The sequence below is a fragment of the Dendropsophus ebraccatus genome, chromosome 6 (assembly GCF_027789765.1).
Source record: "Dendropsophus ebraccatus isolate aDenEbr1 chromosome 6, aDenEbr1.pat, whole genome shotgun sequence".
Classification (NCBI taxonomy): domain Eukaryota; kingdom Metazoa; phylum Chordata; class Amphibia; order Anura; family Hylidae; genus Dendropsophus; species Dendropsophus ebraccatus.
This window is the reverse complement of record NC_091459.1, coordinates 122989044-123014860: the sequence shown is the minus strand read 5'-3', so window position 1 is coordinate 123014860 and position 25817 is coordinate 122989044. Positions and strand designations below refer to the sequence as shown.

Genomic DNA, 25817 nt, shown 5'->3' with positions numbered 1-25817 from the left:
GAGTAACATGCAGATCATATGCCGTCCCCTGTGCATTACCCCAGTGCTGTGACATCACCTTATGCATTGTATCTGTGATGTCACTGTGTGCATTATTCTTACACTGTGACATCATTACCTGCATTATTCTTGTACTTAGATGTCACTATGTACATGAAGGCTGTTAGGGCATGATGAACATTTTTTCTCTCTGCTGCCATCTCTGTCCAACACAGGAACTGTGCAGAGCAGGAGGTTTTTCTATGGGGATTTGCTGCTGCTCTGGAGAGTTCCTGTCCCGGACAGAGGTGGCAGCAGAGAGCAATGTGTCAGACTGGAAAGAATACACCACTTCCTGCAGGCCATACAGCAGCTGATAAGTACTGGTAGACTGGAAATTTTTAAATAGAGGTAAATTTGAAATCTACATAACTTTCTAATACCAGTTGACTTGAAAGAAAAAGATTTTCGCTGGATAACCACTTTAAATAAAAATAAAATTCAAACACTGCATCTGTAAAGGGGTTAACTAGGATGCTTTCTTGCAAAAACAGTGCCACACCTGGTTGTATGCGGTATTGCAACTTAGTTCCATTGAGGTGAATATAGTCAGGTTGTAATACCACACACAACCTGAGGTGTGCTGTGTTTTTTTTTTTCAACCCCTTTAGAACCTTGGAGAATCCCAACCCATATTGGATTGTGATTTTGCAAAACAGGTATATTTTCTCTGTGTTCCTGCTGTATATACTGTATATGGAGAGTTCATTTTAGATGCTGAAAAACAGATTAATAGGCTGAGAAATATTACAACTTTTATTGATCTATAAGGTTTTAGATGTTCTGCATAGGACATAGCACTGTACTTATACTTCATCAGATGCCGCATTAATATCAGATTGTACAGTTATAAGAGAATCAGAGTCCATAGGGTTGGTTTCATACAGACTTTACTACCTGACTAAAGTATATATCTGTATGGTGACAAAACACCATGATCAAAGGGCAATAGAAGCAAAGGATATGACATAGTACAATACTTTCATTAGTGCTTTACAATAAGAAGAGTCTATTGGATTGTAACCTTTACATTCTGAGTACCATTTTCCGTGAAGCTTGAAAAGTGTCCGTCCCATCATGCCTCATGATGACGTACAGATCTTCCCTTTTTCCATTAGGTGGAGCTTTCTCTTCTGCACTTCGCTGCTCCCTCTAAAGGTAAAAGACTGGTATTGTGAAACCACAATGATATTTGTACGGTTCAATAGTGTAGGAATTGGCAGAACTTGCTGTCATACATGGAGGAGGTGCTGTCAGGATGTATCACTAACTTAGAAAAACTTAAATGTGGTGCGCAACTGTTAGAAAAAAGCATATATTTCATATATGAAAATTGGCACTTATCAAAATCTTGTAGTTTATATCCAAGACATGCAAATGTGCATCAGGGGCAGAGGAGAGAGACAGGAACGCTGGGGACTGTGCACATGTACTCTTATGCAATTATAATACTGCCCCTATGTACAAAATATATAACTATTATAATAATATCCAGTATGTACAAGAATATAACTGCTATAATACATCCTGGCGTTGGTTTTTAAATGTAGCCGAGAGGCATTGGTGTCAGCCATAGGTGTGAGGTGCAGCAGCTCTTTTCCCTCCATGTCCGTATTTTACTTTTCTCCTATTTCTGAGTGGCTAGCACTCCTCCTTGTAAGACCCACGTGACCCCAATTAGCAGGAGGCACATGTGCACACATGGTAAGTACCTCCTATTTCTCCCATTCTACCTCCAGTGCAGTGGTGAGTAGTAAGACCTTGTTCACACTTGTGTTGCTTGGTGGCCGCTTTCTCCGCCGGCGGCACCTGCTGAGTTTGGGGGGGCCCTTGGGGTTTAGTCCTGTGACAGTGGGGTTGCAGGGCCATTCCGTGGCCTCCCTTCCCTGCTTGTGCTCGCTTTGCGGGGTTGGCGGTCGCTGACCGACACAGTGTTGATTTAGTGTAGGGACTCATGTGGGCCAGGGGACCTGCACGTGGTACATGAGGCAATATGGTTTGATCAAATTATATACCAACATCATGGCGTTGGTTTTTAAATGTAGCCGAGAGGCATTAGTGTCAGCCATAGGTGTAATGTGCAGCAGCTCCTTTCTCTCCATGTCTGTATATAACTAGTATAATACTGCCCCTATATACAAGAATATAACTACTATGATACTGCTCCTATATACAAGAATATAACTACTATGTTACTGCTCCTATGTACAAGAATATATCTACTATAATACTGCTCCTATATACAGGAATATATCTACTATAATACTGCTCCTATATACAGGAATATAACTACTATAATACTGCTCCTATATACAGGAATATAATTACTATAATACTGCTCCTATATACAAGAATATAACTACTATAATGCGGTTCAGGGAAGAAACAGAGTGCTGCACCTCACACCTATGGCTGATACTAGTGCCGCTAGGCTAAATAAAAAACACATCAGAATTTTGTGTATGAATTGATCAAGCCATACTGCCCCATGTACCTCGTGGCGGTATCTGATACACATGGGTCCCTACACTAAGTCCACACCGTGCCAGTCAGTGGCCACCAACCCCGCAGGCGTGCACAGTCAGGGAACGGGGGCCATGGGACGGCCCTGCGACCCCCATGCCACAGGACCAGACCCAAAAACACCACACCAGAACCCGGCCAGCACCGCCGGCGGAGAAGGTCGCCCCCAAGCAGCACAAGTCTGGATAAGGAATTACACTCACCATAGCTGCAGCAAACAGAATGGGAAAAAACAGGAGGGATTAAAACCATGTGCACTCAGGTGTCTCCTGCTAATTGCGGTCATGTGGGTCTCACCAGGAGGAGTGCAAAACACAGAGAGAAGAGAGAAACAAAATGCGGTTCAGGGAAGAAACAGAGTGCTGCACCTCACACCTATGGCTGATACTAGTGCCGCTAGGCTAAATAAAAAACACATCAGAATTTTGTGTATGAATTGATCAAGCCATACTGCCCCATGTACCTCGTGCCGGTATCTGATACACATGGGTCCCTACACTAAGTCCACACCGTGCCAGTCAGTGGCCACCAACCCCGCAGGCGTGCACAGTCAGGGAACGGGGGCCATGGGACGGCCCTGCGACCCCCATGCCACAGGACCAGACCCAAAAACACATGTCTGGACCCTATGTCTCACATGTCTGGACCCTATGTCTTCCCCATTCTGTGAGAGCAGCAATGGTAAGTGTAATACCATATCCATACTTGTGTCGTTTGGGGGCAGCCTTCCCCGCCGGTGGTGCTGGCTGGGTTTTGGTGGGGCTTTTTGGGTCTGGTCCTGTGACATTGGGGTTGCAGGGCCGTTCCATGGCCTCCCTTCCCTGCATGTGCACGCTTTGCGGGGTTGGCGGTCGCTGACCGACACGGTGTGGAGTTAGCGTAGGGACCCGTGTGGACCAGAGGACCTGCGCGGTGGTACACGGGGCAATATGGCTTGATCAATTTATATACAGACACTCTGGTGTTGATTTTTAATATAGGCCTAGCGGCATTAGTATCAGCCATAGATGGGATGTGCAGCCGTTCCACTCTCTCCAGTTCGTATAACTACTATAATACTTCTCCTATATACAAGAATATAACTACTATAATACTGCTTCTATATACAAGAATATAACTACTATAATACTGCTCCTATATACAAGAATATAACTACTATAATACTGCTCCTATATACAAGAATATAACTAGTATAATACTGCCCCTATATACAAGAATATAACTACTATGATACTGCTCCTATATACAAGAATATAACTACTATAATACTGCTCCTATATACAAGAATATAACTGCTATAATACTGCTCCCTACATACAAGAATATAACTACTATAATACTGCTCCTATATACAAGAATATAACTACTATAATACTACCCCTATATACAAGAATATAACTACTATAATACTGCTCCTATATACAAGAATATAACTACTATAATCCAGAAAGTAGAAATAAAGAGCTTGCACTCACCAATCTTCGCTGCAACTCAATCTGTTTATTCAGTCACCAAAAGACATGTGTAGGGAGGGGAAAGGAATGCCAGAGCGTCCGAGGCTACAGACTGTTTCACGTGACAATACCACGGACGCTCCGGCATTCATTTCCCCTCCCTACACATGTCTTTTGGTGACTGAATAAACGGATTGAGTTGCAGCGAAGATTGGTGAGTGAAAGCTCTTTATTTCTACTTTTTAGATTTGCCATTTCTACAGTAGCTTTTTGCACCTCCATGCTGCTCTCCGTATGCCTAGATTCCTCACTTCTATTGTCCTAGCTCATGGGATGTGATTGTGATAACCTATAGACATTGGTGCTCACTCAGATTGATTCTTTGTTATATTTTTGATAACTACTATAATACTGCCCCCATATATACAAGAATATAACTACTATAATACTGCTCTTATATACAAGAATATAACTACTATAATACTGCTCTTATATACAAGAATATAACTACTATAATACTCAGGGGCGGATTATTTTTACCATAGGCCCCGGGCTGTTCACCAAGCCTGGGCCTCCCCACCTCACTGTAACTATGGCAGCACTAGCCTGGCGTTCATAGTACAGGATAGATAATGTCATGATGTCCTGATTTGTGCAAAATTGCCATAAAAAAACAGTGATTTTTTTGCAAATCATGGTGAAAGTGTAGCCAGGAGACAGTACACCATTGAAAGTATAAGTCTTTTTGGGTGGTCATGGGCCCCCCAGGAGCTCAGGGCCCCGGGCTGCCGCCCAAAACGCCCCTATTATAATCCACTACTGATAATACTGCTCCTATATACAAGAATATAACTACTATAATACTGCTCCTATATACATGAATAGAACTATTATAATACTGCCTCCTATATACAAGAATATAACTAGTATAATACTGCCTCCTATACACAAGAATAGAACTATTATAATACTGCTCCCTATATAAAAGAATATAACGATAATACTGCCTACTATGTATACAGATGAAACCTGGGGTAGTTGTCCTCAAGTAGTGGCTAGTAGTGGTATTATACTGACACTCACTGCAGCATTTGCTATAATCATTCCCAGAACACATGTACATTCTACTCACACTGATAAGCCATTCACAGAATAAATACAGGGAAGAAATCCATGAACAATAGATCACAAAAAGTCAATATTCCTCTATATTCCAATATCCTCTGTGTGTTTAATAGCACTATGTAAAGACACAGATTCCAATAACTAACACACTAACAAACTAACACCTTTGTCCCTATCACCGCTCGCCACGCCGCTACGTCTAATTACAGCCGTTCCTACCTGTCTCTTTTAGAAAGCGGGATTATTAGATATTTTAGAACAAAACCCGCCCGTGTCCTTATCTGGAGACAACATCGTGCTATTCACCGCGTGTCAACAGAGCAGGAGGGAGAATGAATGAGCGGGGAGAGCCAGGAGGAAACCCTGTGTGCAGTTATGACTCACTCCAAGGAACAATAAAGCTTAAGTTCTATTTTTTTTTTTTATTTTAAGAAAAATATTAAATTTTAATTATAAAACTGATCAGATTATAAAACAATTATACACTGTAAATATGTGACTCCTGAGTGGGGGGAGCTTTGTTGGGTGGTGCCCAGTGCAGGACCTTCTACTGACACCCTACTCCCATATTGTGTACTGTCCTATACTGTACCCATAACTATAACATATAATCTCTACAGTATGGCGCACAAATATTAGTGAGATTAGGGACCAGAAAAAGATCAGGCATGTTGGATACTGGGGAGATAAGCCACAACCAGAGGAGTCTAGTAGTCGATTGCTCCTCTCCATTTAGTCTCTCCATAATTTATCCTGCCCTTAGATTACGACAAGGTTTAGATTGTATCTTTGATAGTGTTAAGTGGACTAGCCAGACTGTTCAGGTTCGCCAACGTTCTCCAAACCTAGACACTTTGCATTTGACTCCTAGCGGCTGGAGAAGTTAAATGCCCTCAAAGGGCTGCCAGGAAAACATGAATACAGCCTATGGCCTATGGCTCCCTAGCAGCATTTCACTTGCCTCCAGCTGCCAGGCTTCGTAGAACGTTGGGTTTGTAGAATGTTGCTGAACCTGAACAGCTCGGCATGTCAACTCCACACTAGTCCTGGACTGAACTTTTCCTAGACTCCCTGCACATGTAGAGGCTGCTCTGAACTCCTCTAAATAGAGAGGCTACACTATAGCTCAACCCTTTCTTACTTTTACTAGAGAGACTGGCCTAAAATAAGCACCTCCCTTCTGCAAAGGTCCTAGTGTGTGTGTGTGTGTGTGTGAGTAAACTCTTGCATAGATTTCAGCCTTGTCTTTTACATAAATTCACAGTAAGGCTGGGTTCACACTACGTATGACACTGGCCGTTCCATGACATGGCCGTGTCACAGAACAGCCGATGTCAGTGAAGTTCATCCCAATTCTAAAGAAGTGAAGTTCATCCGGCCGGTACTGCAGTACTCGCTGGATGACTTTCATTTCTTTAGAATTAATATGCAGGCACATTCAGGTGTGCCTGCATCCCAATTACCCATAGCCGACAATGTAAAGTCCGTCCGGAGCCGCACTTTACATTGTGTAAACTGTCAGAGTTGTGCAGCTGCTATTCAATGAATTTGCATAGCTTGTAGTGGTCGGCACTTTGATAACGAGGTGGTGCCTAAGGTATAGAACATCAAAAGGTAATCCCAGCACTCGCCAAACTTCTGCAAGGTGTTTTATTTACATAAGTGCATATACAGACAGACGGATAAAGGACGTGTTTCGGCGTAAAGCCTTTCTCAACAAGTCTATTCCAAGCTATAGTAGTCACAGTTTTATATGGAGGACGCTCGAATATGACGTCACGACAGTTGAAAATAATTTGCTCCCTCCAACGTCATCACAAGGGGTGTAGACCAATGATCAGCTGAATATCACGTGACCTCACCGGCGTAAACAGCAGAGAGACGGAAATGGTCAGCTGGTCAGCGTGTCATCCTAGTAGGCGTGAGTTCAGCTGAGCAAGAGGCGTGAATCAGCGATCGGTCATCCCAGAGGGCATGGATTAGCAGTCAGCTGTACAAGTTCATATTCTAAGCGTGACTAAAGCATAGAGACTAAAAAACGAACACAACTAGACAAATTACAGACAAAAAGAACACAAAAACATGCATTTTTAGTAAACACATAATCTAGATGAATAAACATTAGTTCCACATAAATTATCCTACATTAACCTTCTACTGTCTCGCTATTTTCATTATTCTCCATAAGACATATCTAGAAAAAAGATATAATTTTTTTTTAGATAAAAGCTGAAATATCAAAAATTGTCATAGTACAAAAATAGTACAAAAATGCATAAATACAGCCTAAGTGAGTGTAGATAGATCATAATCTCTATTGAGACCCATAGGTTCCAATGTTTGGAGTGTATGGATCCAAAACGCTTTCCTGCGGCGTAATAGTTTTTTAATATTACCGCCCCGTCTTGGCATCTGTACTTTTTCTATTACTTGGTAACGTAACTGTGCAATATTGTGATGTGCTTCCCTAAAATGATGGGGTATGGGTAAGAGCCAGTTACTGCACCTGATGGTCGATTTCTGTTTAGATATTCTGTCTTTTATGGACTGTTTGGTCTCGCCGACATAAAATTTACCGCAAGGGCATATGATGATATAAATTACGTTTTTACTGTCGCAGGTGAACTGTCCCTTAATTCGATAACTCTTACCTGTCAGGGGATGGTTGAATGAGCTCCCTTTCTGTACATTATTGCATTGGGCGCATCTTAAGCATGGAAAAGTACCCTGTTTTCTCTGCATCAATATCCTTTGGTCATCTCTCTCCTCTCCAGTGCTCCTATCTGCTCTCACCAATGTATTGTGTAGATTGGGGGCACGTTTTGTGCATATCAGGGGAACGTCATGGAATTCCTCTATCTCTGGGTGTGCCTATCTTAATCTACACAATGCATTTTTGTACTATTTTTGTACTAATTTTTGTACTATGACAATTTTTGATATTTCTGCTTTTATCTAAAAAAAATTTATATCTTTTTTCTAGATATGTCTTACGGAGAATAATGAAAATAGCGAGACAGTAGAAGGTTAATGTAGGATAATTTATGTGGAACTAATGTTTATTCATCTAGATTATGTGTTTACTAATAATGCATGTTTTTGTGTTCTTTTTGTCTGTAATTTGTCTAGTTGTGTTAGTTTTTTAGTCTCTATGCTTTAGTCACGTTTAGAATATGAACTTGTACAGCTGACTGCTAATCCACGCCCTCTGGGATGACCGATCGCTTATTCACGCCTCTCGCTCAGCTGAACTCACGCCTACTAGGATGACACGCTGACCAGCTGACCATTGATTTCCGTCTCTCTGCTGTTTACACCGGTGAGGTCACGTGATATTCAGCTGATCATTGGTCTACACCCCTTGTGATGACGTTGGAGGGAGCAAATTATTTTCAGCTGTCGTGACGTCACATTCGAGCATCCTCCATATGTATAAAACTGTGACTACTATAGCTTGGAATAGACTTGTTGAGAAACGCGTCCTTTATCCGTCTGTCTGTATATGCACTTATGTAAATAAAACACCTTGCAGAAGTTTGGCGAGTGTATACTATTTATCCGGCTGGGATTCCATTGCAACCAATGTAATCGGCAATTTCATTAAATGACGGCCGTGGTTGCAAAACTGCTACTACGACCGTTGTTTAATGAAATTATACATTGTGTGAACATAGCCTAACAGTATAAAATACTATTAAAACAGAACATATTTTATAATGCACATCTGATATAGGACATACAGCATATAGCAGCCAACCACAGACTAAACAGGGATCATAGTGGGACACTGCACTATAAGACAAAGCTATGGGTGTGCAAGTCATAATGATTTGGTTGCTTCATGATCCGTTGGAAGTGGGAGTCCAGTTTGGCTTCCCAATAGGTCTGTAAATCAGTTTTGAGAAACCAAGCTCTCTTTACAACCGCTGTATCAAGCAAAGAAGTGGGGAATTAACCTTTGGGTTATGAGGAGGCAGAGGTGACCAAGCATTGGCTAAGTGACCCCTAGTCCAATATAGACGCCCCACTTCCATAATAATAGTATATTCTAACATTAGAAGATTACAACAGTCTACAATACTGAACATGGATATGTTGACTTGTCCTAGCTCAGCTGTAGACGGAGCCGTAGACATAAACAGATGGATTTCATATATATGTAGAATAAAGTGTTTATAACACGTGTCATACTGAAATGATCCCAGTGAGTTATAATATTGTCATTAACCTCATCCCGGCCCAGCAGGAAAATTCCCTAAGAACATTATTCCAAGCTCCTGACTCTCCACAAACAATCCAGTGATCGGCAGCTTGGTGTGTTTAGACAATGAAGTCCGTGATTAAGTCCCTGAAGCAGCATTAAGAGCCCATTGTTTCCCAGTCCCAGATTAACATTTGAACAATATGATATAGAACAGCTCCGAAATCCACAAAACCCATCAGGGGATAAGTTTAACCCATCTAGTACTGGTTCTTTTGGCCGGCTAAGCTTTGCATCTAGAATGATGGCTCTTTCAGACCTAGGTCAACACAGTATAGTGTAGAAGGTAGTGGAGCTATTGCCAGCGAGACGAGTGAGAAATGAGCACAACAATTAAGGACAGATACCTATTTCCTATTTTCACCTGCCTTTTATTGCAATTTTGTAACTGTTCCCCAGATGAGAGGACATCTATGTCCACTGAAATGGCACTGTTCTTATGGTTCAATGAGGATTTCCTTCTATGCCATCTGTATGCCCATATTATGACAGCCCCTTTAAGGGGATCATTAAGAGTTGGTATATTGGTTGCCTCCCACAGAAATAGATACTTAATGAAAGGTGGTCATAGAGATACATTACATTATGGTCGGCCCAACCCTTCCATTTCAGCAAGAATGGCCAACCATCGACCGTGTACCTCCTAACTCTACCCTAATAGGTGAGATAGAGGAAGAGAAGGATTGGGCAGGTGGATTTTTATATGTCCTTCCCTTTTGTTCTTGGGCTTGTTCCCCTCTCCTCAATGATATTGTCTATACATTGGCATCCATTACAGGTATATGCTGGGAAACTATTAATACAAGTACAAGATACCACAACCACCAATACCATTACGACCCTTCAGAAGAACACTCACTATAAATACAAGTTCCAAATTCCACCACTATGACTGCTATTCTGCCAAAGCCACTACTTATGGAAATTGCAGATACCACCACCAATACCATCCCTTAAAAAGACACTATTTACTTAAGTAGAAGATACTGCCACCCATGTCACCGTCCTACAGAAGACACTACAAATACAAGTTTGAGATACCACCACCCGTACCACCTTCCTACTAAAGATACTAGTGATACAAGTGGCAGATACTACCACTACTCTGCAAAACACACGATTAATACAAGTAGATACCATCTTCACCAATACCAACACAATACACTACCGATACACTAGTAAAACAAGTTGCAGATACCACCACTAGCGCTGCTACCCTGCCAAATACTCTGCTGATACAAATTGCAGATAATACCACTACTCTACAAAAGACACTATTGATACAAGTAGAACAGGGGCGGATTAACTTTACCATAGGCCCCGGGCTGTTCACCAAGCCTGGGCCCCCCCCCCCCACACTGTAAGGGCCCTATTCCACAGTAACGATAATCGGCCGGATAGGGCCCATTTGGCCCGATTCGGCTGATTATCGTTCGGTGAAATAGAGAGAACGATCAGCCGATGATCGTGTCATCGGCTGATTGTTCATTTAGGGCCAGACCTAAAATCATCGTTCCCCCACTGCGCATCGCTACGGTTGAATAGCGGTGCGCGGCGGGCGACCGACGATTTCAGAAGAAACAGCAGCAGCATCATCATCATACATTACCTGGCTGCAGGGCTTCTTCTCCGCGCTGTCTTCATCCCCGGGTCCCACGCGCTCTATCTTCTGAATGGCCGGTCAGCTGACGGAGCGCTCAGCCAATCACAGGCCGGGACCGCCGCAGCCTGTGATTGGCTGAGTGTGGCCTGTCAGCTGACCGGCCATTCAGAAGATAGAGCGCGGGGGACCCGGGGAGGAGACGGAGCGGAGGACAAGCCCTGCAGCCAGGTAATGAATGATGCTGCAAGGGCTGCAAGGACATCGGTAACGATGTCCTTGTAGCCCTCGCTCAACGATCATCGGGCCGTGGAATAGGCCCAGTAAACGAGCGGCGATCTAGCAGATCGCCGCTCGTTCACATCGTCGATCGGGCCCTCCTCGGCCCGTGGAATAGGACCCTAACTATGGAAGCACTAGCCTGGCATTCATAGTACAGGATAGATAATGTCATGATGTCCTGATTTGTGCAAAATTGCCAATCATGGCAGAAGTGTAGCCAGGAGACAGTACACCATTGAAAGTATAAGTCTTTTTGGGTGGTCATGGGCCCCCCAGGAGCTCAGGGCCCCGGGCTGCTGCCCAAAATGCCCCTATTATAATCCACTACTGAAGTAGAAAACACCACCAATACCATTACGACTAGTGTTAAGTGGATTGGCAGAACTGTTTGGGTTCGACAAAGTTTCATTAAACTTGAAGTCTCAGCAATTGACTCCTGGTGCTTGGCGAAGTTGGATGCTGCCATATAGAACATTGCTGACCCCAAACACTTAGCCAATACCACTAGCAATAGCAATACCACCACTAGCACAGTGTCACCATCCTACAATAGACACTACAAATACAAGCTGGAAACACCAGCACTCGTACCATCATCCTACAAAAGACACTACAAATACAAGTTACGGATACAGATACCATAAACACCATCCTACGGAAGACATTGTTGATACAAGTTGCAGATCTCGACACCACTACCTTCACACTACTGATACAAATTGCAGATATCGACACCACTATTACCACTACCTTCACACCACTGATACAAGTTGCGAATGCCATCAATTACACTACCACAACCACTCTACAAAAGATACCATTGATACATCTTGGACACCATCACCATCCCATGAAACAAACTATTGATACATTGAAACAACCCTATGAAGAGCAACTATTAATTCATGTTGCAACCATCTCCACCACCAGGACTCCCACCCTAAATAATATACTACTGATTGATACACGTTTCAGATACCACCACCATCCTACAAAAGACACTATTGATACTTGACCCCCTATATGTGTGTGAAGCAGAGGACACGGTATACAATGCAACCTTGACTGTTCCCTGACCCCCTGCCCGGGCCACCACCACTTGTGTGCAAACACCATGCTAATGTGCAGATTCTTATCTGCCATTTTTAAATAGAGTAGGAGAAACCTGGCTTTTCTCCTTGGGTGAGTGGGTCAATCTCTCTGGTGTGTTTGTGTTTGCTCATTGTTGTCTTCACATGCCGAGCTCTACAGGAGTTAGCAGCTAATAAACAGGATTTTGATGGCTCTTAAGAGCCATCCAGTCTGATAAGTTACATTTGTCACCGATCTGGTTGACTCTTCACGAGGACTTCTGCTCGGTTGACCTTTGTGAGTAACTAGGAAATAAGGAAGAGCGTCTTCATGTTGAGTATTATAATAAACTTAGAGGGGAACAAAAAATCAATTTTGGTTGGAAGAATAAACCAATCAGCTGCCATTATTTATGGGTAATTGAATGCATGGTCGGCCATTAACTCGACCACGTCGCCTCGGCTCATAAACAATTGATGTTGTGTGTTCAGGTTGCAGCCAGTAGCTCTTTTATCTAGGACAGTCAATGCCTCATAGACAGTGTTATCAGTTAGTGTTAGTTTGAGATTAATATATTATTTTTTTTTTCACTTGTGTTAGGTTTTTTGCCTCTTCAATACTGTGTCCATTGGTGTCGGACGAGGAGCTTATCTCTACTTGTATTTGCTATATTGAGCTTGCAATAAGTCAGTTTGACAACACATGGTTTTAAGGCTGGCCATGGATTTTAAGGGCTTTTCTTGATACTTGGGGATGGGTTTTGGGAGGTTGTCACCTGGGTGATGGGGGGGGTTTGCACAAGCCACTTATGCTGAGTGCCATAGATTGATGGCACCATCATCGCAAGGAAATAGTAGTTGTTCTCATTCTATCATTACAAGGGGAAACTGGCACAATGACCAGGATTGGAGAATACTCTCTATCTGTCCCCACAGATTTTCAATAACTGTCTGCCAAATAGTTATTTCTCCCTGCTTCAGCAATACATGGCCAGACATTCATGTCTTCTCTATGGGGAGTCAGAGAACTTTATTCCTCTGGAACAAATGATGTTGGCGGTGACAAGGGTCCTGCAGAAAACATCTGACATGCCTGACCCTTGTCTCCAAGCATTATTTGTCGGTGGAGAGTCAAGAGTCCCCTGTTCACCTTACACTGTCAGCTTGGGTATATGTTTTATGGGCACCTTAACCCTTGAGTTATCTCAATCAACAGTGATCAACAAAGGGTGGATCCTTTTTTTGTCTTCTCATTGACAACCCTGATGCTAGTGATGGGCCTATAGCCTATTAAAGGGAACCTGTCACCCCCCGTGCCGGGGTGACAGGCTCCCGACCCCCCGCTACAGCCCCCTATACTCACCTGATCCCGCCGGGTCCCGCTTCTGGATCCGGTCGGGTGACAGAGATCTCAGCTGCTGCAGCCCGGCGCGCGTGCTGAGAGATGAGTCCAACGCTCATAGAGAATGTCGGAGCGCTGGACTCTCCTGTCATTCTCTATGAGTGTTGGACTTATCTCTCAGCGTGCGCGCCGGGCTGCAGCGGCTGAGATCTCCGTCACCCGACTGGATCCAGAAGCGGGACCCGGCGGAATCAGGTGAGTATAGGGGGCTGTAGCTGGGGGTCGGGAGCCTGTCACCCCGGCACGGGGGTGACAGGTTCCCTTTAAGGCATATCCTCATGTGCAGAGACAATGAGGCACTCAAATAAATACACTATATATGACCCCTGACTACCACACCTGTCTGAGATTGTTGGCCATTCCGCTCCAAAACCATTGACATTATTATACAGTCAGGCCTCTTTTTTTGGTTTTCACATCCAACACTCTTATGGAAAGACTTTTGGCAAGGTTTTGGAGGGTGTCTGTTGGAGTTTTTGACCACTGAACCATAAGAACATTTCTGAGGCCAGGTCTTAAAGTTGGAAGATGTGGTGTCCCAGTGGTGATGAAGTAGTACCAGAGTTTTGCCACAAGGTGTTGTTATTGCAAGAATGTATGCTCAGTAATTGCACAGCTGTGGTACTGTTATTGTTTATTTGTGTGTCACATGGATCTGTATGGCGTTGAGAGTTCTTTCTTCTTCTCACCTATCATCTCTTTCTTTACTTCTCACATACGCACTCCTCACCCACTCACAGCGCACCTTACAGGAAGTCACATGTGTAGAGGAAGTGTATGGTCTTTTGTCTTTAGACTCTGTAGAGGTAGGACATTCCCTACAGTTTTCTACTCAAGCAACCTCACTCAACACTATGCAGTGTTCTACCTTTACTAGAGAGGACAAGCCAGGGATCATCCTAACCCACACCGTGGACAAGGAGAGATACAGTGCAGGACAGTATCCATAAAAAAAGTAAAGGAACGTATCTGGATACAGCAAAGTTTCTAGAAGCCTATGAACTCTATCTCACAGCGCAGGGAACCCTCAGCATTGCGTTTATCCCAGGTAACAAGGTCTGTGGCTTGTGTCAACCTCTAGGACGGGTCACTCGACACTGGTGGGCAATAGGTGGTGCAAAGACCAAAGAGTCAAAACACAAGCACAAGTATTCTCTCTCTTCTCAAGTATTCTACTTCTACCTCCGAGGTTCCAGCAGAGCACAGTACTACATTGGGTTGGGACTCTCTCGACATCCTCCTCTCTACTCTTCTGATCCTCTATTCCATCTCTCAACACGCAAGTCAGTCAGCACGGCTGTACCACTCTCTCTTCTCTTAAAACAGATCTGGATCTTAAAGCATTATGTGTCTTACCAAGTGTAAAGTATTGTATCAAGGCAAAGCTGTATGATCAACTGCCTACCTCAAGTATCTTAAGAGTAAATAAGATTTTATTTATGATTTCTCGTCAAGCACTAACACAGTACATACACACTTCTTTGGTCATCTCCCCTTTCTGTGGGTGGCAGTACCAATAGTCCGGGTGGGTCACTACTCCACTCCGGACCACTGTGATAAGTACCCAAGGGACCCCGCAATCCACAGGAGAACAGGTATAGCCGGCCCCTTAAAAGAAAAGCAGGTGTGCCACCATACCTGTGTGCCCAACCGGCACTGGCGTCACGACACAACATAATTGGGCACGGCTATATCTCAGCCAACCACCATAGAAGTGGTGTCACACCTAACCATCTAGCAAGTGACTGGCTGCACCTCCTCCCTACCACCAGAGGGGTATACAACAAAGAGAAGTCCCGAGTTGACCATGTAGGGGTTCTATTTTTGCCACAATGGCAATGACTTCTTCTGTATCTGAGTAGAGATCCCATCAATTGTGGGGCTTCCTTGAACTTACCAGAAGTAATGATTGTGAGGAACCATCCTCCATCTATGAAGAACATTTACATGTCCACTATACACATCATCAAGCCATAATAGGATAATTGTGATCACCACATAATTAAAAGATCAAAGTAGTAAGGCATTGGCTCTAAAATAAGCATCAAATTGGGTTGTCATCTACTGGTCCTTTGAGATCCATTATAACATCAGAACTAGAGATGAGCGAACCTGCCGAGGTTGGGGTTCGTATGAACCTTAACTCTCTCGGCTTCTGACCGCTCCGTGGAGAGGGTGGATACAGCCGGATGACCGCCTGGAAAACTGTGATACAACCTATGGCTATGGCTGTATCCCAGTTTTCCAGGCGGTCCTCCGGCTGTATCCACCCTCTCCACGGAGCGGGCAGACAGCGGCAGTCAGAAGCCGAGAGTTCAGGTTCATACGAACTCGAACCTTGGCAGGTTCGCTGATCTCTTATCAGAACCCAGGTAAACCAAGTGATCCAGTGGTGCTCGGCATGTCTGGCCCTAGGAACATAAAATAACCTCTATAGTTCCTCAATAGTTTTCTATACATTTCAGTACAGTAACTATGTGAGATGTTGATCTGATCAGAGGTGAACTCACTTGGTCCCAGTGACTTGCATTGTTATAGCAAATCTATAAATGATCATAGCTACTTGTACTATGGCCTTTACGTTTCTGTATTACTAATGATCTGCTGACTTCCTGTGTGCCCTGATCTGTGCCTGTTCGGAATGCACTTTCTGCCTGATTCCTGTCTGCCATGTGCCTTTCCAGTTGCTGAGTTGTGTGACCTGCCTCTGAAGCTGCCTGCACTGACCCTTGGCCACCGGCTCTGACTCTTCGCCTGACTACTATACCCGTCTCATCCCTGGTACTGCGCTGACTTTCCTGCTGATGACCTGGCCTGCTGACTATGTATTCTTGGTCTGTTGCCCGGTGCTTCGTTCTTGGAGACCACACTGGGACCACACTTGTGGAGGGACCTGGTGTCTTTAAGCTTCCACATCCTGGATTGGGATACAGGGTGAAGACCTAGCTAGAGAGCACTTAGACTCTGCTCCCTGGTGTGGGCCAAAGTCAAACCGGTTAAGTAGCACAGTGGATCCACACTCAATGTCTTTTACAAGTTGTTCACCCAGGGTGCCGCCACTGTTTTTCATGATGTCATCAGATTACGTTCGGCCAATGCACAACTGTCAAAGTTTGCCGCTCTCACAGGGTGTTTTACCTCATTGGAAAAGTCCCAAATGGTAAATTCCCCCAAAGCCAACCATACACCCCAGTAAGACTTATATACCTTGAACAATTACTGAATGTCTTTTAGGATTTCCTTTGCAGCTGCTTGTGCAGAGTTCCCCCGTGTGTTGTGGGAGATACAACATGTGCCCACGCCAGGATTCTTGAAGACTTTTTTCCACATTCATGTCACAATAAGCTGGGATCAAAGTCCTCTCCTCCTCTGGAAAAGGAGAACAAACAAGATCTTGATGGAACATTTATTAATTTCAGCCTTTAGCATTGGTCTGGTTTCTTGGCAACATGTCTGCCGGTCGGCCTTTCACACACTAATCAATACATTGTGAGCTTTACTGATAACAAGACAAGCCCACAAAATGCCAAAAAGCCTCGATAATTCACCACTGTTCAGTACAGAACTGGGCCACACTGCTTAATAATATTTATCATTTATAAACACATTATGTTAAGATGGAAGGGTCAGGGGGAATAAAACAAGTCCAATACTATAGTAATCATTCCTGTATAACATGGTGTAAGCAGGCTAAAAAGTAGGAAGTAATGAAGTTTATTTGGCCTAACTAAGAGATTGTGGAAAAGGAAGTGAGAAGAAAAGGTTTCTGCTTCAGTGTGAAAAATAATATAACTACTATAATACTGCTCCTATATACAAGAATATAACTACTATAATACTGCTCCTATATACAAGAATATAACTACTATAATACTGCTCCTATATACAAGAATATAACTACTATCATACTGCTCCTATATACAAGAATATAACTACTATAATACTGCTCCTATATACAAGAATATAACTACTATAATACTGCTCCTATATACAAGAATATAACTACTATAATACTGCTCCTATATACAAGAATATAACTACTATAATACTGCCCCCTATATACAGGAATATAACTACTATAATACTGCTCCTATATACAAGAATATAACTACTATAATACACGAACTGGAGAGAATGGAACCGCTGCACATCCCATCTATGGCTGATACTAATGCCGCTAGGCCTATATTAAAAATCAACACCAGAGTGTCTGTATATGAATTGATCAAGCCATATTGCCCCGTGTACCACCGCGCAGGTCCTCTGGGCCACACGGGTCCCTACGCTAACTCCACACCGTGTCGGTCAGCGACCGCCAACCCCGAAAAGCGTGCACATGCAAGGAAGGGAGGCCATGGAACGGCCCTGCAACCCCAATGTCACAGGACCAGACCCAAAAAGCCCCACCCAAACCCAGCCAGCACCACCGGCGGGGAAGGCTGCCCCCAAACGACACAAGTATGGATATGGTATTACACTTACCATTGCTGCTCTCACAGAATGGGAAAGACATAGGGTCCAGACATGTGAGCACAGGCATATCCTGCTAATTTTTGGTCATGTGGGTCTTATAAAGGAGTGCTAGCTGTTCAGAGAGGGAGAACTGTAAAACACGAACTGGAGAGAATGGAACCGCTGCACATCCCATCTATGGCTGATACTAATGCCGCTAGGCCTATATTAAAAATCAACACCAGAGTGTCTGTATATGAATTGATCAAGCCATATTGCCCCGTGTACCACCGCGCAGCGACCGCCAACCCCGCAAAGCGTGCACATGCAAGGAAGGGAGGCCATGGAACGGCCCTGCAACCCCAATGTCACAGGACCAGACTCAAAAAGCCCCACCCAAACCCTCCTGTCTGTCCCATTCTATCTTTGATAGCTATGGTGAGTGCAATACCTTATCCAGACTTGTGCTGTTTGGGGGCAGCTTCCTCCGCCGGTGGTGCTGGCTGGGTTTTGGTGTGGCATTTTTTGGTCTGGTCCTGTGGCATGGGGGTTGCAGGGCCGTTCCATGGCCTCCCTTCCCTGACTGTGCACGCCTGCGGGGGTGGTGGTCGCTGACTGGCACAGTGTGGACTTAGTGTAGGGACCCATGTGTATCAGATACCTGCACGAGGTACATGGGGCAGTGTGGCTTGATCAATTCACATACAGAATTCTGATGTTTTTTATGCAGCCGAGAGGTACTAGTATCAGCCATAGGTGCGAGGTGCAGCACTCTTTTTCTTCCCTGAACCATAACTACTATAATACTGCTCCTCTATGCCAGACCTGACGAAGCGCGTGACCGCGTGAAAACGTTTGTCTGTTTGCACCCGCTCCTCCACCTTTCCCCTTGCCTGCAGTGTTCCACACCCGGACTACTATAATACTGCTCCTGTGTACAGGAATGTAACTACTATAAGGCTATGTTCACACTACGTATATTTCCGCTCGTAGTGCGAACCGCAAATATACGTGCATAGTTTTGAGGTTGATGCGTTCGCTTGAAAGTATACGATATACGGCCGCACAATGCACACTACATATGAACTTACGATCGCATTGTATACGCCGCCGGGAAAAATGAACAAGACCATTGTTTAAGGATGGAAATGTTCGAACTCACGGCCGTGGATTTAGATGCGGTCCCGTATGAAGTACTTATTTCAGTCAAATCCAACTTGATTTTTCGATCCAAAAGGTTCTTATTGGGCTGGGCGAAGATTTCCAAGTAAATGACCTGCTTCAGATCGCTTCGAAACAAGCTAGGGAAGCATAACTGTACTACGGGCGTATGTTCGCAGTGCGTACGCATCCGGCCACATGTACGGCGGCGTAAGAACTACGTACGGATTCGTATGCAGTGTGAACATAGCCTTATATTGCTTCTATATACAAGAATATAATTACTGTAGTTCTGCCCCTATATACAAGAATATATCTACTATAATACTGCCCCCTATATACAAGAATATAACTACTATAATACTGCTCCTATATACAAGAATATAACTACTATAATACTGCTCCTATATACAAGAATATAACTACTATAATACTGCTCCTATATACAAGAATATAACTACTATAATACTGCTCCTATATACAAGAATATAACAACTATAATACTGCTCCTATGTACAAGAATATAACTACTATAATGCTGCCCCTATATACAAGAATATAACTAATATACTGCCCCCTATATACCAGAATATAACTACTATAATACTGCTCCTATATACAAGAATATAACTACTATAATACTGCACCCTATATATAAGAATATAAGTACTATAATACTGCTCCAATATACAAGAATATAACTACTATAATACTATTCCTATATATAAGAATATAAGTACAATAATACTGCTCCTATATACAAGAATATAACTACTATAATACTGCTCCTATATACAAGAATATAACTACTATAATACTGCACCCTATATATAAGAATATAACTACTATAATACTATTCCTATATATAAGAATATAAGTACAATAATACTGCTCCTATATACAAGAATATAAGTACTATAATACTATTCCTATATACAAAAATATAACAACTATAATACTGCTCCTATATACAAGAATATAACTACTATAATACTGCTCCTATATACAAGAATATAACTACTATAATACTGCTCCTATATACAAGAATATAACTACTATAATACTGCCCCTATATACAAGAATATAACTACTATAATACTGCTCTTATAAACTTGAATACAACTACTATAATATAATTATTATGAATATTATATATTTCCTCCCTTAGACGCATCATTGGGGCAATGATTTTGAGTATCTACACAATATCATCCTCAGTTGTATAGTGTTAATGATGCATTGAGTACATTGCAGGTATAATGATAGAGTGCCCCTCCCCACCCCTCCCCCCAGCCCCCCCTTCCTTCTCAGTCCCTGCTTGTAGAGTGCTACCTCTCATTGATAATACATGACATAGTAAGAATCAAAGCCCTCCTGTTATCATGGCTCATTATTAAGAAGACATCATTTATACAATCTGAGTAAAGGAAAAAGCTCTTATTAGGGGAGGTGGGGGGCGGTGACTGACCCCTGGCTTTTTGGCCACTGCTGGAATTTTCGATGATTCCGTGAGTGGACTGGGAGAATGGGAGACAATGGGATTTCACATCGTCCTGCTATCAGGAGCCTGCCTTATCCACAGCATGTTTTTCTATTAGTCTAACACTCCATTGTGCATCCCCTTATCAGTTGAAATGTTGATGTAATGCCTGGCTTCCAAGTGTTCTTGTATCCCACTTACATGAATATTTCACTCACGTTTTGGGGAGGGGAGTTGGGGGGTCAGTGGGAGACTTCTTATCAACATTCTCACAAGAAAGAACTTGGGGGTGGGGGACTTGGAGAAACCAAGATGAGGTCAATGATTACTATTGACATTATTCTGCACTGATTAATAAGGATGGGCCCAATGGTTAAGTAGTGGCTGAAGACCACAAGTGAGGGTCATCATAGAGGGTGTCCAGCAGAACAGGGTGGGGGTTCAGTCTCTGGAATAGGCCATGTTTCATCTTCATTTATAGCTATGTCCAATCGGATGAATCTGCTAATTTAGCAGGATTGGGTCACCAACTAATGTGTATGGTGGCCTCCGACTCTCCACCAGCAGCAGATACCACCATAGACACCACCATAGACATGAGATGGTCAGCCAATCACACCAAGATAAATGGGTTTGACCAACACATATGTGACGTCTGTCTGATGTCTATGGCCAGCTTACGTCATAACTAGTAGAATGAGGTCAGGTGGCCCCAATAGACCTCAACAATGTTGACTGAGGGGTAAAAATTTTACCATGTTATTGTATTCTTACAAAATGCTTATGTTTTACTTCCTTTAAAGAACACGTGTTCGGTTTTCTGTGAGGGCTTGTTTTTTGCACAGTGAGTTGTAATTTTTACCATTTTGGATACATATAATTTTCACTTTTTATAATATTAAATATTCACCAAAAACAAGTCTACCACTGAGTTTTTCTTTTCTTAAGCCGGCCATATACCTTTAATAACTGGAAGACAAACGATCGTCCAGCAAATTATCTCTACTGCCCATTGCCCATCCTCCCCATACACAGGAACATTCATCACGACCGACCCCTATCACCACCAACATCATCTGTTGGTGGTTTCTCGGGAGAGTCCCATACACATTAGATTGATGGCTGAACCCACCACAAGTGGCTGGTAGGGCCGACAATAGTCTAAAGTGTACAGGTACCTTTAGTCTATGTTCTTGTTAGATCCAACATATATTTTGTTTGCAAACCCTCCCATCCTTTGCTTTAAATAGATCAAAAATAGTCTGTGGTTAAGGTGTAGTTGCTGTCTCTTTGGGTGATCGTTAGGAATACCTTATAAATCACATGTTGATGACTCCTCCTATGGGCTGTATTACATGAGCCGAGTCGCTGAGTAAACAAGCGCCACACCGATTACTAGATTGTTTGTGGGGCTCCTTCAGCCAACAGCCACACGTCCTCTATTACATGAAGAGATACCTGGCCAATGGATGCTCATTTTCCAACAAGTCAAACAGGTCAATGAACAAGAGTTTGTTAGATGATCGCTAGCCCAGTAGAAGTGCAATGTTGGCCTGTTGCCATGTAATAGGTCCCTACCAGATACACTATATCCTAACTAGTGTTGAGCCGACCTGTCAAACTGTTTGGCTTTGGCAACATTCTCCCAACTTGAACGATTGGCATTTAATTCCCAGAGACTGCAATTGTTGGATGCCGCCCTAGAAGAACATGGCTACAAGCATAGGCCATAGACTGTACACATGTTTTCCTAGCTGCCTCAGGGCTGCATCCATCTTTTGCAGCCACCGGTAATCAGAGAATGTTGCCTAACCCAAACAGTTTGACAGGCCTGCTCAACACTAATCTCAACAAAGAATTGAATTCCCTGGATCAAGGACTATAGATGTCGGAATTAAAAAAAATATATGTTAATGAACACTATTAAATATCAACATTTTCTTCCCCGGCCGCTATATGTGCTCATTCCTTGGCCGTGACGGACGACTTTTCATCAAGTTTCGGCCTCGTAGTTGGTAACAAATTCCCTTTTCCTGTCTGCATTAGGCAGTGTTTGTTTTTTACTGTTATTGTTCTGTCTGTTTCACAGAAAACATATGATGTAACTGCTGCCGAGATCCCATCAACAATCGGACTTGTATTATGCTGGAAGTCTATGGAGCCAGGAACAGATATGAAGCCTCCGCGAAGAAGATAACAGATAAGAGACTCAAAAAAAAATAATCTGACGCTGCAACTGAAACATGTTTACTGTCTTCCATTGTATTGATCGGTTTGTTTATTACTATTGAACTATTGTAACTTTGATCAAAGAAAACTCCTCCCTCGCGTCTCATCGATGTGGATGAAGACACTTCTCTGTAATATTGACCAAAGGCGTAACATAGGTTCTTGGTTCCAAAGGAAAATCTGAAAAGGTTTGCCAGGTATCACACCTAGTACTGGTCTCTTCATATTGCAGAGGGGGAACTTTAAGGTTGTCTTGTGATCCATGACTCAATCTATCCTCCCTAGATTAATATTCCTTCTGCCAATCTAATGTTGACCCTACGATGATCTGGAAGTGAAGATCTGGCTTAATGCTTCTAGGCTTGGTCATGTTTTGGGCAAGGGGTTGTGTTTTTTATGGAAACATTGGACTTTTGCTTGTGAGAGACATCAACTATGAGGCTTGACCTTTAGGAAAAAAACCTTTAAAAAAGGATGATGAGCTAATAGGTTATAGGGGATAATAATGAACCCCCTACTAGAAAGATGCTAATACATTTTTAACAACTGATCTCCTCTGGCCGAACCTTCATGTGTTCTCAATCGGGAGAGATAATTTTAACCGGGCTGCTCTGGTGCTGGCTGTTCCCTTCCAGAAGAAAAGGGTTGGGCTGTAACCAGCATGCCCATTCCTCCTCTCCACCTATATTATTTGTTGGTGAGGATGTCAGGAGGCCACCATACACCTTATACTGTCGTCTGAACCTTCTGGTGGTGATGGGCTTGGCCAGTGTTATTATAAGGTGTATGGACACAGGTATTTTTCTTGCTAACCAACTCATTTTACTCAAAAGAGGCACTTCAGGCTTAATTGTTACAGAGTATATTTATACATGTCCCCAGTGCTCAGTAGTTGTCACCGACAGGTATTTATTTTAACAACAGTTGCAGAGAACACAAATGTTGGCTTTATGGTCTTTTTGGGAAAGATGCCACTGAATCTAAAAGTGGGCATACACCTTTGAAGGCTGGGTTCACACTACGTATATTTCAGTCAGTATTGTGATCCTCATATTGCAACCAAAACCAGGAGTGGATTAAAAACACAGAAAGGATCTGTTCACACAATGTTAAAATTGAGTGGATGGCCGCCATATAACAGTAAATAACGGCCATTATTCCAATACAACAGCCGTGGTTTTAAAATAACAGCAAATATTTGCCATTAAATGGCAGCCATCCACTCAATTTCACCATTGTGTGAACAGAGCCTTTCTGTGTTTTTAATCCACTCCTGGTTTTGGTTGCAATATGAGGACCACAATACTGACTGAAATATACGTAGTGTGAACCCAACCTTAATAATAACTGTTGGTTGTCTGTTCGGCTGACAGTTATCTTCCCCATCCTCCCCATACACAGGAACTTTCGTAATGACTGTACGTTCTTGTGTTCTTTACGGGGAGGAGTAAGCTGCCACTAGACTGCTCTGGCTGCTGCTTATCTCTCATAGAAGAAAGGGGTCAAGCTATGATACTCCATCTCTCCTGAGTCCCCTGTCTCTACTGACATCATGTGTTGGTGGAGTCTTGAGAGAGCCCCCTACACTTTATACTGATGGCCGACCCCTCCACTAGTGTATGGGGTCTTAAGTGGCACTAGCTTCTAAGGCAGTGTTGGGTTGAGGGGGCTTTACAATACATACACATCAAGGGGGTATACAGATTGTGTTCCTCTGTGCTGTACACCTTGACCTGAAAGATTTGAAAAGATTTGGTTCTGGCAATAGAAACGTATCATTGAGAAGTGAGGGATCTTCTTCACATGAGCTCAGCTTGTGCCATTGACCTTCACGCCTGTTTATCTCCCATTCAGTTATTTTCTTTTTTCTTTTCTTCCTCTTACAAGTTGTTAACACTATTTTCATCTGGCTGAAATCCCCCGACCGCAATGTACAAGGCCGTACGGGGAGGTAGAGGAGAGGAATTTCATACCAAGCTTTACACAAACACAATGTTTTCAAGGGCATGGGACCCGCGCCTCCGACTCCCCGAGCACAGCGTAGAGGAACCTTCCCGTCCAATGGCAAAACCACAAGAATTGTGAATTTTGTTTGCTTTCACATTTATTAGTATGGAGGATCAGTCACAAAAATGTCCTTTACTCTGATATTTGGGGTTTGATGTCTTCTGAATAGAAAAACCTATATAAAATAAATGTCAAACTCATTATTAACACATTAGAATGAATGACCCCATAGACATTACACTAAAGTCCCCTGAACCTGGTGATTTCACCTGGAAAGACTATGTTACATGTCTGGGGGTCTCCCGATGATGGAGTAAGTTTCACGGATGTTCAAATTCAATGCCTGAACAGCCAAATCTTTTACTCTACCTGGAGAAGAGATACATCCAGAGGTGTCCTGTAGAGGCTTCCGTACGCCTCCCTGCTGAAAATACATGGATGCTTGGTTAAGGTGATGGGGTTGGAAGGAATAGATGTCAGCTGTCAGCAGTTGGCAGCCATTACAACCTACAATATATAAGAAAGTCAGAAAGTTATGTAGATTTCTAATTTACTTCTATTTTTAGGCTGGGTTCACATTACGTATATTTCAGTCAGTATTGTGGTCCTCATATTGCAACCAAAACCAGGAGTGGATTGAATACACAGAAAGGATCTGATCACACAATGGTGAAATTGAGTGGATGGCCGCCATTTAATGGCAAATATTTGCTGTTATTTTAAAACAACGGC

General features: G+C 43.0%; 1 long non-coding RNA gene across 1 annotated transcript; it reads right to left on the bottom strand.

Moving 5' to 3' along the window:
- Window positions 1-824: 824 nt before the first annotated feature.
- Window positions 825-25588, bottom strand: LOC138795047 (uncharacterized). The gene is made up of 3 exons (XR_011363561.1): window positions 25455-25588; window positions 16964-17125; window positions 825-1191 (listed from the first exon to the last, which is right to left on the bottom strand). It is a non-coding gene; the product is annotated as an uncharacterized lncRNA (long non-coding RNA).
- Between the last annotated feature and the right edge of the window lie 229 nt (window positions 25589-25817).